The following is a 13,515-nucleotide window of genomic DNA, read 5'->3' as shown; positions in this document are numbered from 1 at the left end:
TGTTCCAATAAAATGAGAATATAATCAAAACATTTCTATCCAAGGTTTTAAAAACATGCACCCCTTCTTCCTGTTCCAAAAGACATAGCAACACAAAACAGCCCCCTGCTAACCCCCCAAAATTCAGGTCCTGATTGGGTTACATACTTTCCACATTCAAGTTTGTTAAGCTTCAAGTAGATCGGTTAATATTTGGAAGAGCCACACAAGTTTGTAATGTAAATCTAGACGTGGAGAGGTCTTAAAATCTCCAGTTCCTTTCTCATTTCTGTACACATGCCCAGACTCTTCCAGGTACTATGAGCATATACAGAACAACAGAAGTTCGGTCCTGCCTCCGTTCACCATGGTGAAATAAATGATACAGATGTATTTGACTAACTGAACAGGGCTCAACTCTAAATCAGTTATCCAGATGATGGCAAGTGTTAGTCTGAAATACTACCAGAGGTCACAACCCAAGTTCCACCATCACTCAGTCTGAAGGTTTCTAAACTGTAGATTGAGCATTTCTGATTCTGTTTGAACAAGGAAGTTACACTGCACTGAATCATGAGAACCCTCTAACACAAAAGTAAACCTGAGGGAGGATACAAGAGGATCTTGTGTTTAGCTATGGTTCACAGCGGATACCAGAACACAGAGAACAAATCACATGCCATTAAAAGAGGTCCTAAATCTACCCCAAAACCATAGCTGGATGCATCATTTTATGTATTGCACGCCATGTCACCAACTTCATCTTAACAGCCCTACATAACCATGTTCTCTGATGATAATTTTGAATAAGCTGCAGATAATACAATAAAGACGAAAGTCTTTAATATTGTCCATCTCTTGAAAATCACACACAGAGCAAGGACTGAGATACTTGAGCGTACAACAGATGATATGCATTGTCCATAGAGTAGCAAAAGAGCAGCACTTCATGACTGGTTGAAGTGTCTCTCTAAGTGTTTGCTGAATAGCAATATGACGAACTGCCAATAGAGATAGCCAAAGCTTGGAAATTCAGCCTTGCCCTTCACTCCCAGCATGCTCAAGGAAGAGCAAAAGCAGGTACTGTCATTTTCATTAAGACAAAGCTTACTGCTATGATTTCTGAAAACTCCCAGACCTTTATACAAAGGAAGAGAAAGGCAATTTCTGGGCATGAGAGTCTTAATTACTAGTGGAATACTGCTCTTAGACAGCCTTTGAACTTCATGGCAAGCATAAAATTAAAAAGCTATAAGAAACACTGCCATTAATCTTATCAGCCAGATAAGAGTTGAGCTGAAGTAGTTAAAAGCTGTATGCAAAAGACTTAAGAGTTGGTGATTCTTTATCTGACTGATAAAGGCCTGTCTTATGTCTTTACTGCTATTATCAAATTGAAGGTGTTAAATAAAAAAAGTGAAGCAAACATCAATTTATAACACTATCACTAATAATTAAGTACTTCCTCTTCCCAATATTAGATGATAAAGGAGGGCTGTCAAGCCATCTACACTGATTCTTGTAGAGGACAATAATTTTTGATCCAGTCCACATGAATTAGAATGCAGCCATAAAATTTATAAGGACCACGATTTGGCTGCTGTTCCTTAGATTAAAAATATGACTATGGGGAGGGGGAAAAAAAAAAAAAAAAAAAGAAAAAAAGAAGCTGGAGACATGAAGAATAGCGTGCTGTGTGACTGTTGCAGCTTTAATAGGCTTATAATTACAAAATGGGGCACTTTTGTCCCTAACCTTGTGTATCTAACCGGTATGTATCTGAACTACCTAATGCAACAGGGGCGAGTCAGTGGCAGATCCGTTGACTTGCCTGTTTTAAAAGAACAGAAAACCTTTCTTCTGGTAGCTAAGCACAGAGTTGGCTTAAATAGTGGACAAGCACAGGTAGACAGTATTAGTACAACGTTACAGTAGAAAAACACATCTGTGCTGGGGAATTCCAAGTTAGATCATGAACAGCAAAGTCTATGAAGTATTTTGTATCTTTAAGCTTACAAATACAGGTGACTGTCATCAGCCAAAGGGCTGGTAGAAAAACTGCCACTCTGTGTAAAATACGTTCTCCCAAATGTACACTGAAAAGCAGAGTTATTGCAAGGTCGGTTCCTACTGTCTGAAGAGGCTAGACTCAAAAATTGAGGCAATTTTAGGAACCACATGTTCTCTCATTTCTTTCTTTCCTCTCTGGCCTCACTCCCTGGTGCCCTATGCCATTCCACTTATCACCTTGAGTGATACGTATAAAATTACACCAAGCCGGAACAGAAGTTTTTTTTTTAAAACAAGCACAAAGGTGTAAAATCACTGGGTGGGGTCATAAAGAATGCATTCTCCTAGTTTTCTTGGACTGTGCTTATCATCCTCAGTCCTCCTCCACTACTCCCACTAAATCCACTAACGAATAGATTGTTTAGACCCGTAGCCTTCATGTAAAGCTTCACAAATTTAGAAATAACTTGTGAAGCAAACAGTTTTCCTTGTGTATGTCCTAAGCTAAGAAGTGCACTCCAGGAGTGAACCTTTGGGAAAAAAATAAAAATTAAAAATCATGACCTTGAATTCCTATGTAGCTCTTAGATAGGCAAAATTTCCACTCTACTCCACATAGAAAGGTGAGATGGTTAAAGAAACTGTGTTGGATTGTGTGATAAAAGCTCTTCCACACACCCACAGTTACTCAGAGGGACAATGGCAGGACGGTGAGCCTGGATAATACCCTGCTGGGCTACTCCCAGGTCCATCACAGGAGTCCTCAGCCCATCAAAGGCTCATCTCCACTAGTCCAGAGCAGCACGGGAGGGTCAGCTATGGGACCATGGGAGACCCTGCCAGCTCTAGGTGTGAGAGCATATGCCTATCTCTAAGAGTAAGAGCATGGGGGGGGGGGGGGGGGCAGCTATTGGGACCTGGGAAGTCCTGGCCAGCCACGTGTGTGCACATGTGATGGTCTGTACCAGCAACTGGAGTGGGGCTATGGCCTTGAGGGCTCATAAGCCCAGCTGACAGCAACTGAGGAGACTGGGATGCAGGAGCTAGCTACTGGGCAGACTGAGTGTCTGAGCCCAGTTGCTGGAGGGATCCACCTTGTACATACATATGTGTGTGTATGTGTGTGTGTATATCTCTATATATGTATATGTATTCTCACTATTGGACCTCCATCCTGCTTAGCCAGAGAGGGGAGGAGAATGAGGCTGTCAGTGTTGCCTGCCTAATCTGTGCAACTTGCCATGTACATATGTGAATATGTTGTGTATATACATGTTCTGTGTGCATGTGCCTGCCAGCAATATATCTTCAGCCTTGATACTGGTTGGACCTGGGGACATAGAGCAGCAGCAGCAGCCTCACCTTCCTCAGGCTGTTGGATTCAGTATGATGTATTTTCCTCTAATAAACTGATCTTATCCACTGAAAAGAGCATTACAACAACATGTGAGGCACAGAGATCCTTGTCTCAGAAAACAGTAACAAATTAGACCTATACTAAAAAAAAAAAGATTATGTAACTGATAAGGGGTATTTTATATTTCATGTGCCTTGCCAAAAAATACTTTAGCCTCTAAAGATTTACTCCATGGACTAATGAATTCGTTAGTATCTTAATGGTATCTCTTATCAACCAGCAATCTTATGTTTGTTTTCAACAAGAGAATGTTTTGGGAACCTGTTATGATGATTGAGCTGTGTAATCAATTCCGCGTAAGACAAACACCTGGAGCACTTTGAACAGCAGAACACTGGTCTCTTTCCCTCTCAGATATAGATAAGAGATGGCTTCTGTTTCCAGCGCAAACACGTTGATGGCCATGAGAACCCATGGAAATACGATCATTCTTATTCCTGCTTTTTGTGGCTTCAGTGACCTTGGGTCTGAATCTGCCATCCTCACCCCTTCTGAAATCCAAAAGCAGTAGCAAGTGATAGTGGAATCAGATAAGTTAATCAGAATGGTACCACGGCTGATGACCTCTTTGTCATGCTTAAGCCAACTGATAAGGATGTACATCCCCTCAGAGACAGGTAATCATTTGCTAGCTTCATTTTTCCAGAGGCAATCCACTGCCAAAAACTTTGTTGGAGCTGACTTCATCATAAAGCTCCAGTTGATGATCAGAGGAGAGAACATAAACCAAGATCATGCATACACACCAAGCTAACTCAGAATAATTTCAATACTTCATGTGACCTCAGTGCACCAATAACCTCCAGCAGCTGGTTCATCTTTTCTGGCAAAGTGGAACAAGCAGACATCAAACAAGTGTCTGTGCAGAAGGGAGAAGTTACATGATATGCTTCCTTCAGCAGAGAAGCCACCAAAAGTCCTTTCCCTCTACAGCTGCTTCATCAACCCTGTTTACACACACCACTAGCCTCTCAAGCGCTGCATCAAGCTAAAAATAAACAAAACAAAAAAAGCAGAAGGTTGTTATTTATAACCAGAATACTTTCAGTCATCATGTTTACAGTGCAAACCTCTCAAGTCACAGGGGAAGCTGAAGGATAGATAGTAAAACACAGTGTGGTCACAGGAAGAAATGACTGGGGTGGGGACAGGCAAGAAGAGAGAGTTTAGGATGGATTATAAATTTATATTCCAGTTTCACTGCTGAAAACAAGGCACGAAGTAACTATTTTACTTAACTAATATAAGGTTTGGAATGTCTCCAATGATCCTCTATGAGGCTCTCTTCCTAACACTTTCTGAAAGGATTTGCCCCTCTGCAGTACAGGCTACAGCCATTGCCGTGCCTGAAGAAATTCCTGAAGAACTGTTGCTTCTGACAACACAGCACAGGGCAGACACCTCTGGGAAAGCAGTAATGATAACTATTTATCTAAACTGCAACTCTCTTGCTGCTAGTTTTGACAAAGAAGTTCAACTTCCCTATCCATGTTAGGATCTGCATTTGGAAGAAACATTTCATTCTTGGTAGCTATTTTATAACACACGTTTTCAGTGTATATCTTTTGTGCACTAGGTAGCAAACCAAATCCTACATGAGCAGTGAGCAGGGCCTGACTTGTGACAGATCCTGTCCCCATTTATGCAACTGCTGCTTGGTTAAGATTATATTATCCAAGCGATAGCGTTTTCCTGTCTCCTATGTACTTAAGGGTGTTGCTTCATGTTCTGAAGGTGATTACCAGCCAGTGGGAATGACCCTCCTCAACATCTTGACACCAAGGTTACATATAAAGGCCATGAGTGCGCAGCAAACACAGGCCAGTGCTGCTTTTCCTTGAAATATTTAAAATTCATAGTAAGCAAAATGAACACATAGAGAAGTTTCTCTGAGAAGTATTTCACAGCAAACCCCTGCTTTATTTGCAGACTCACCTTATGGCTTCACATTTCTTCTGTGGCTGATGACAGAGCTCACATCTTAGTGTGAGACAGCCTTGTGTCTGTTCTTAACTACACAAGTAAAAAGCTTAACCTTCATACAGCTAGAGAAATGACTCCACAATCCCAAACAGAGCAATCAAATAAGATGGACAATATACAGAAATTACTTCGGACAGACCCTAGTTACCGGTTGGTGCTGAACATGTTCATATGTTGAAGGTTCTATGCTACAGAGTACAGGAATGATAAAAAAACCTACCAGGCTCATGTCCTTGCAGTTATGCTTTAATTTTACTAGGCTATTGAAGCACAGGACTTTCAGATGTGTTGGTCAGGTCTTCATAAATCAATGGCATTTATTAGGTAGAACTGAAGATATGTATGGTCTGTGAAGAGCTCTAAGAGAGCAGTGGTGTTCATCATCCATGCATACAGTAAAGCTAAGAATCCACCTACCAAAACATCATCTATACCAGATTTGTAAAGATGTCAGTCACAGAGTTTAGTTCAAACAGGTTTGTAGGGGCAAAGAGTTCGCCAATTGACTCTTCAAGTGTGTTTGGCAGAACAATCCAGCATGAACGGATTTCTGCAACAGCTAACACTAAAACAAGGTCCCGTAACAAAGGAACTGGAAGAGCGACACAGGTGTCTGGGCTGAGGATCATCAAATGAAATGAAGAAAGGTTCATTGAGTAATTTTCTGGTGACTACTTCTTGCAAGAACCTTCCTTCCTCAGAAACACATATGCAAAAGAAAGAAATGTCACCAGCAAGTAGGGAAAAAGAAAATCAGACTTGCTACATCTGTAAGTTAAAGACTCTGGTCACCTGTTCAGCTATATGGACACAAATACAGCACCATCTATAGCATTGCAATGCCACAGTGAAAAAAGATCATAAGCATCGATTTTAAACATGAAACTGGCAAAGAAATAAAAACAGAAACACATAATACAGAACTGAAAACAAGAAAACAAGTTTTATAGTGCAAAATTGAACAATAAAACGGACCAGAGACAGAAGATAAAGAAACAGTAAACCTGAAAGAAATAGGGAGGGCTTAGAAAACAATGTTATGTCAAAGCTGTGTAGCTACGGCACTATCCTAGTAAAGCAGGACATGCAGGTTAAATCCCAACATGCTGAAGTGGTAACTGAACTCAGGTCTAGCTTTCTCTAGGAAAGGACTTTAACCACGTTATGCCATAAAGTTATGACAGCAGCGACAAAACTTCAGTATTTAGAGAAGACATTACAGACGCCTGTATCTATGAAAGATCTGTGGTTTTGTTCCTAACATGCCTCTTCAGACATGCCTGAGCTTAGCAGAGCTCTGTGAAAACAGGAACAGGCAGTTCCCTGTGGGCACCTCTGAGTTGCAATCTAAGTTTTCTCCTGGATGGTATATGGAATTTTGAATTCTGCTCCATGAAAAACAGGTGCCAAAAATTGAATTTTTGTAATGCCTGATCAGCTCAATCCTTAATTTGATCTGGCACTACTAGACTCAACTCCAAAAAGGATGTTTCAAACAACAGACACTGCGATCTTTGTATTTGGATTGGAAAATTCTGCCCATGCTTTAGTTAAGAGAGGTTTTCTGAGAAGTTCTCTAAAGTCCCAGCCCTGCCTCAGAACCCGATTTCCATAAAATAAATGAAAATGAACAATTTGACCTTAGCTCTAGTCCAGCCTAGGTGTCAGAATCTCAGGTTTTCAATTAATAGATTAAAATCTATTAATTAGCTAAAAAAAAAAACCAACCACCCAACCCAAAACAACCCACAACAACACAAGAACACAAACAAAATTGGACATACAAAATGGTAGGCAACAGTCAAAGCAGAGCAGCAAAACTTGATCCACCACTGCCTGTGTAAAACTGGTAAGAATTCTTCAGTGAAGGCTGGAGAGAGACTCTACCCAGGCAGTGAAAACACAGGTTCATTGTCAAAAAACTCCCAAGAAGGCAATTACACTATTGTTTATCACGTGGAAGGCCTTCCCAGCTTGCTACTGCACAAAACAAAAGAAACAGTTAATACGAGTCTTTGAGAACAGTAGTCCAAGTTCCCGCATAGGCCAGTTATTCACATATGTACTCTTATGATCATTAATAAAATCTAAATCTTATCAATGCAACTGACTTGCAAAACCCATTCAGCTGTCTGCACAAACTTACAGCCATATCTTCATACCCATGGAAGTACTTGACATTGTCTATAGCTTTCTGATTACCTGGGCACATGGAAAATAACTACAAGACCTGGACTTTGCTGCTGCTTATATTTCTGAAGAGCAAAAAGCTACAGATCACTAGCTATAAAATAATAGCAATGGCAGCTCTCGTAGCCATATTAAGAAATACTATCAAGAAGGACTACCAAGAAATACTATCTAGCAGGACAACATTCTGCTGGCTAACAGATCTAGGGAAGGAAACATATCAGGATAAGGAAGGCGTTTAATTCAGTAAACCTAACTGGGAAATCAATAGGCTAATTTGATCTTGAGAATTTTAGCTTCAGCATGGTCACCTTGTGCTGAAAGTTATAGAGCTACCAAACAATCAGACAGAAAAACACATGCTTTAGAAAACCAGTTCTTACAGAAAAAAAACATATCAGCAATGAAATAGAAGAAAAAATAGCAGTCAGCAGTTCATCAGATTCAGAAGGAAGTATACGCTGGATCATGGGGAAATGCATGAGAGATGCCAAAAGACCCTTGTGTAAAGCTATTCAGAAAAAAAGTGACTAGTATTAAGAAATGAGGGAACCCACGAAAGCTACTGAACCTTGAGTTGTGAATTAAAGCAAACTGTTTCAGTGTTGGAGAGAAGATGGCATAATTAGCAGACAAGAATGAAAGACTTTTTGGCTTTCCCCTGTGTGCTAATGTTAGCACAGGAAGAATGGACAGTGGAAGTAACACAAGCTCTTCCCGGGAATTTTGCATACTCCGATTTAATCATCAAACTGACATCTAATGTACATGCACAGATACATTTCATTATTCTTTGAGATCCACTATCCTTCCATTATTTGGCTAAAGGTCTGATACTACCATGTAGGACAACAATTTCAGAAACTGTCTGGATACCTTTAAGAAGTTGCTAGGAAAGTTACAATAATGTAAATGCTTCAGTCACTGTGCATTCAAACTGGGAACTAGGGGACAATGATGTATTAAGCCTTAATAGCTGCCTATTAAATCAGGCATAGCTTAGGCCTAGTAATTTCTGGTTGCAGCCCAATCCTGTCAAGTTTACATTATTTGTAGCTGCTACTACCACACTGACCTCTAGCTTGGTAACAACTGGCATACCAAAGTTAAAGCTGAGTAAACCAGTGTGGCTAGGACAGTCTGCATAGGGAAGGGCTAACGCAGAGAAAACATGGATCAAAAAAACCCCACCAAAATGTAGGGTGGAGGCTTGTCTTCTCCAGGGGAAAACTTCCTCAAGACACAAAAAAAGCAGCAGGCTCCAGAGTCACGAATTCCTTTGTAGCTCCTTAACAGGGTTGACTTTAGCAGATGATCAGCCAAACTAAGAGAGGCAGAAGAGCTCCAAGGACTCTGTGCTTCTCTAGGCAACCCACGGGCTGCACAAAAGTTTTGGTCACATTTAGAGGCTACAGCTACAGTCCAAATAAACAGTAGTTTAAGACAATTACAGTCTGTCTATACTATAATAATAATCAAAGCAGATAAACATGTTTGGTTCTTCTTTCTCAAGTTATTAGCAGAAGAACAATGGAATTGCAGCCACCTGCTAGATCTGTGCCTCAGTACTGCATGATTTTAGTGTCACGTTAAATAATAACCAACTTCCCATGTGGTTTTGGAATATTTAAGTTCTAAAAACATTGCATCCTTGGGGACAGGCTACTATACCTATGGAGAACTGTGTGCTAAAGATATGATTTGAATCACAGTAATGGACTAGAAACTCCAAACAAAAGGCAATACTTGATGGCTGTTTAGAGCCCCAAGTCTTAAGATGTGATGGCTGAACCCAACAGAGCACTTCAGTAAGCACTCAGCTCAGAAAACTGGGCTCAGTTTATGGCAGAGGCTAAAGGCTGCCATTTCCTAGGCCCTTTCCCCCAGGATCATGCTCAGCCATCTTCACTTCTTTTAACTGTGTCAGCCTTTAAGCAAACTGTTACCCTACACAAAATTTGTACATTACAATCAAAAAACCACATCAGCTCTGGACAGATTACTTAGGCAGAGGAAATACGGTTTAGCGATCAGAACCCAAGCCTGAAAGTAGCAGCAGGTTTTTTTCTTATTGAACTTAGAGCTTTCCTTCACTGAAATGTGATTCTGCTTATAACCCAATATTGCCCCAGCTCCCCCCACAAATACACCTTTAAGCATAGTGAAGCTTTTAGCAGGAGACTGCTGAATTTAAGGCCCTCAAGTCTATACAAGGGGGTAAATGTTATCTCAAATGAACATGCTTTATCAGCTACCAAAAGCAGCTTTGCATGGATGAAACTCCATTCTCTCCCTATACCCTTTCCCCATTCCATTTCAGAGATGTTTCACAGTACATTGCAAGACAATAAAATACTTCAGCTCAGGAATACTGCTAAATGCAGAACTGGAACACCTATCATGTGTCCCGAGAAGACCTGGAATTGCTACAAACAAAAAGTATTTCAAAGTGCGATTACTACCACTTGAGGAAGGCCAATGCGAGAGTTGATCCCCACAGAGTCAATTCTGTGCAAGTCACCTACACGTGCTTGCTTCTGAAACTGTACAGTTAATTAACCTTAGTTTTTCCATTTCTATAGCAGCTAGTAAAGCAGCATCTTACGAAAATTCTGTAATATAAATCAAGACACCTGTTAACCCAGAATACATTCTATTGCACATTCAGTAGAAGACATTTTAAAAGTCTGTCTGAAAATTTTAGTCTTCCTCTGTGAAAACTTCAGCCAAAAAAGTTCTAGCGGCCAGACCCTTGTTAAGACTGTCAGTCATCCCCATCCACACCAATGCTGTGCAACTGTGTTACTGCGATAGATATGGAGAATTATGAATGTACATTCTGCTGAATCATCAGCAGAAATAATGGCAGCACTTTTAATTTTTTTTTTCTGTTTCTTACTACTGGACTATCTCTAAATGCCTGCTGCAACAGCCATTTGGGTTATCTGAAATTCTGAAGCATCTTGAAAACAGCTTTAAACCATATTTCAATGTTCAGACAATTAAAAGTTTGCAATAGCAGTATGAGCACCAGCACTGCAAATTTAAGCCTACTTACTTTTCCAGCTGGCTTTTCCTGGTTGCTTTCGCTGATCCCTTCTCAGGAGTTCAAAACGTTCCCACAGTTCGCAGACCAGAAGCTGAAAAATACTGACACGGGGAAAGCCACAACCTTATTCTTTGCCAGAAAAGGGGGCGAGGTGAGGTGGGTGATGCATGTGCGTGGAAATAGTTCAGTCAAGGTTTTGGAAAGGTTTTGAAGATCTTTGGGTTGAAGCTAGTAACAAGGTGCAAAGCAGTTATTTCTTGTTATTTCTTGTTATTACAAGACTTCTTGGACAGTCCCTCTGGCCTAAACTGACGGCCCGCAGCTTAACGTCAGAGGGGTTGCAGTCACTAGACGAGGAAATGACTGATCTCTCGACCTTCCTCTAGTTTCCCCTTTCTTTTTTTTTTTCCCTTTCCCCCACCCCGCAAGTTAGCCCAGGTGTTTTGCGTGTACCTCACAGTTACTAGCAGCGTGGGTGCTGCCTGCTGCCCAAGCAGCCCCTGAGCTTTAAGGAGCGCGTTAAGGAGGAGGCGCGGACCAGCCCGCCTGCCTCGGAAAGCCGCCGAGGCCGGCACCGCCTTCAGGACAAGTGCCTTTTAAACCGCTCCCGTCGCCCACGAAGCTCCGGCAGCTCCGCCGGGGGCCGGCGGGGAGGGCGCGGGGCGATGAGGCAGGGGCCGGCGGGGAGAGGCGGCGAAGGAGGGAGCGGGGAAGGCACGGCGAGAGGCGGGAGCGCCATCCGAGACCCCGTCCCCGTCCCCCAGGCCAGCCCCCGGCCCGGGGCGACCGAGCCGGAGCCGCAGGGCAGCGGGAGAGCACGACCCCGACCCGGCGCCCCTCACGGCGAGGCCCGCCCCCTCAGGAGAGACCCCCTCAGGAGAGATCCCCTCAGGAGGGACCCCTCCGCACGCCGCGCTCACCTCCGCCAGCCCGGCCGCGCTCCGCTCGCCTCCAGGCGCTGCCTCCTTCCAGCCCGGCGGCGAGCCACCCGCCCCAGCGCCTCCCCTCCGCGCCCAAGGTGAGCGCACGGCGGGCGGGCGGCGGCGGCGGGCCGCCAGCCCCCGCCTCCTCCCCCGCCGGCCTTGGGCGAGCGCGGGCGCGGCTGGGACTCGTAGTCCCCCCCCCCCGCAGCCCCCGCCGGGCGCGCCCCCGCCGCCGCCTACAAGCCCCAGAATGCCGCGGGGCCGCCCCTGCCGCGCGCGTGTGCGCGGGGCCGGTGCGCGCCCCCGCCCGGCGGCGCCCTCGCGGCCGCTCCCTCCCTCCCTTCCCCCCCCCCCCCCGCCCGGGGTGCAGCCGGGGTGTCACCCCCCGCCCTCCCTTTCGGGTACACACACACACACAACCTGTAATTATAGTATAAATATGACTTATTTCTAATTTAAATATAAAAGCATACCTGGGGAGCGTGGGGTAGGCACTGGCTAGCAGGGACATGAGGTACAGGCCGTGGCCTGGCTGTGTTTGCTGGGCTCGTGTGCGCGGCGCTGGGGTACGCCGCGGTGTTCCTTAAATAAACCCCGCTTGGGTTGTCCCAGAGTTCCGGTGAAGAAGCTTCAGGATTTATTGTCTAAAATTAATTTGAAAAAGCAGACATCAGCGCTCTGTCCTTTAAGAAGCGTAGTACCTATGCCAGGCGGCCAACGCAGGCGTGTGCCGGTCATGTGAATGAATGTAAAAGTACAAATTTCTGAAGGACTTCATGTTGGTTGAACACTTCAAGAGACTGACTTACCGTTATTTTCCTTCTTTTTTAATGAGGAGGATATTTTTGCCAGCTCCGCTGTCTGAGAGCATGCTCGTCAGCCCGGGCCTCAGCGTGGTCGGTCTCACAAGTGACTGGATGTAGTGTTTTATTTCTTTAGGGACACAAAGGATACGCAGGTATCGATTTCCTTGTGAATACACAGGAATTAGTAGTGAAATATCTTCACAGGTCTCATCTTCCGGTCCATGATATGGAAATGTTTTCCAACATGACGACAGCTTGGTCTCTTGCCCAGGAGAAAATGTTTTCCCACTTCTCAGATTCTTAGAGATCTGGTTTTGTATACAGAACTGGTAGAAAAACAAAAATTTTGAAATTCTTACGCACTGAGACCACAAAAAACCCTGTAAAATTGGTGTCTACAGGAACGTATTATTTTGAAAACCTTAAAATGATTCCTTGACATGTTAGCCCTTGTTAGAGTTTAAGAGTAACTTAAATAAAATTTAAATTAATTCAAGCTGAAACACAGTACTTTAAATTTCACTATTGTCATACTGAGAAATTTCAAGGTCAAAACATTTCAAAAGTTGCATTTTAAATGAGAGGTTTGTTATAACCAGTTTTATCCAAAATAGGCTGTATCAAAAAGGCTTTTGATGAACAATTTCAGAGTGATACATTAGATACGCCACATACATCAGACTTCACATGGAATGGTGCTGGATGCCGTTGTTACACAGAACCGGGTAAACGGAGATAGTTTGGGAGAGACACCTTTTTTGATTCCTATTTATTTATTCAAAAAGCTATTTTTTTTTTTCTGAGCATGGGCATCTGTAGCTTGTGTTAGAATGCAGTTGTAATTACCTTATGAAGGTGTGGTGTCACCACTGAGGGACTGAAATTTTGAAATGCTTCATTACCAGTAAAGCATATATTGCAGTAACATACCACAGGCAGACCTCTGCTTATACACCCTGCACAAAGAGGAGGGAGAGGAGAAAGCCTGAAACAAACACAGGAATGGCAGGTTTCCTGCTAGAAAAATCTGCAAAGGTATAAATCACTTTGAATGTTAGAGTAATCCACAGTGTGGATTATGTTACACTAATTCTGTCAATGGTTGCATTTAAAGACAAACTGGTTTTAATTTCTTGTGTGCATTTTAGCGTGACTCAC

The 13,515-nt window shown here is 43.1% G+C and overlaps 1 protein-coding gene across 3 annotated transcripts in view; it reads right to left on the bottom strand.

The window, feature by feature from the left end:
- SLC26A5 (solute carrier family 26 member 5) overlaps window positions 1-11,679 on the bottom strand; it is a 37,995-nt gene extending 26,316 nt beyond the window's left edge. The window contains exons 1-2 of one of the 3 annotated variants that reach the window (XM_052789915.1): window positions 11,549-11,679; window positions 10,638-10,729 (exon numbers count right to left, since the gene is read on the bottom strand). The gene's annotated coding sequence lies outside the window, so the exon portion shown is untranslated. Of the gene's footprint in view, window positions 1-10,633; window positions 10,864-11,548 lie in introns of those variants that run through there. The other 2 variants (XR_008235598.1, XM_052789914.1) reach the window with 2 other exon arrangements.
- Between the last annotated feature and the right edge of the window lie 1,836 nt (window positions 11,680-13,515).

Source organism: Harpia harpyja, chromosome 6 (assembly GCF_026419915.1).
Source record: "Harpia harpyja isolate bHarHar1 chromosome 6, bHarHar1 primary haplotype, whole genome shotgun sequence".
NCBI lineage: Eukaryota > Metazoa > Chordata > Aves > Accipitriformes > Accipitridae > Harpia > Harpia harpyja.
Note: the sequence above shows the minus strand (reverse complement) of the source record. Positions and strands in the feature narration are given on the sequence as shown.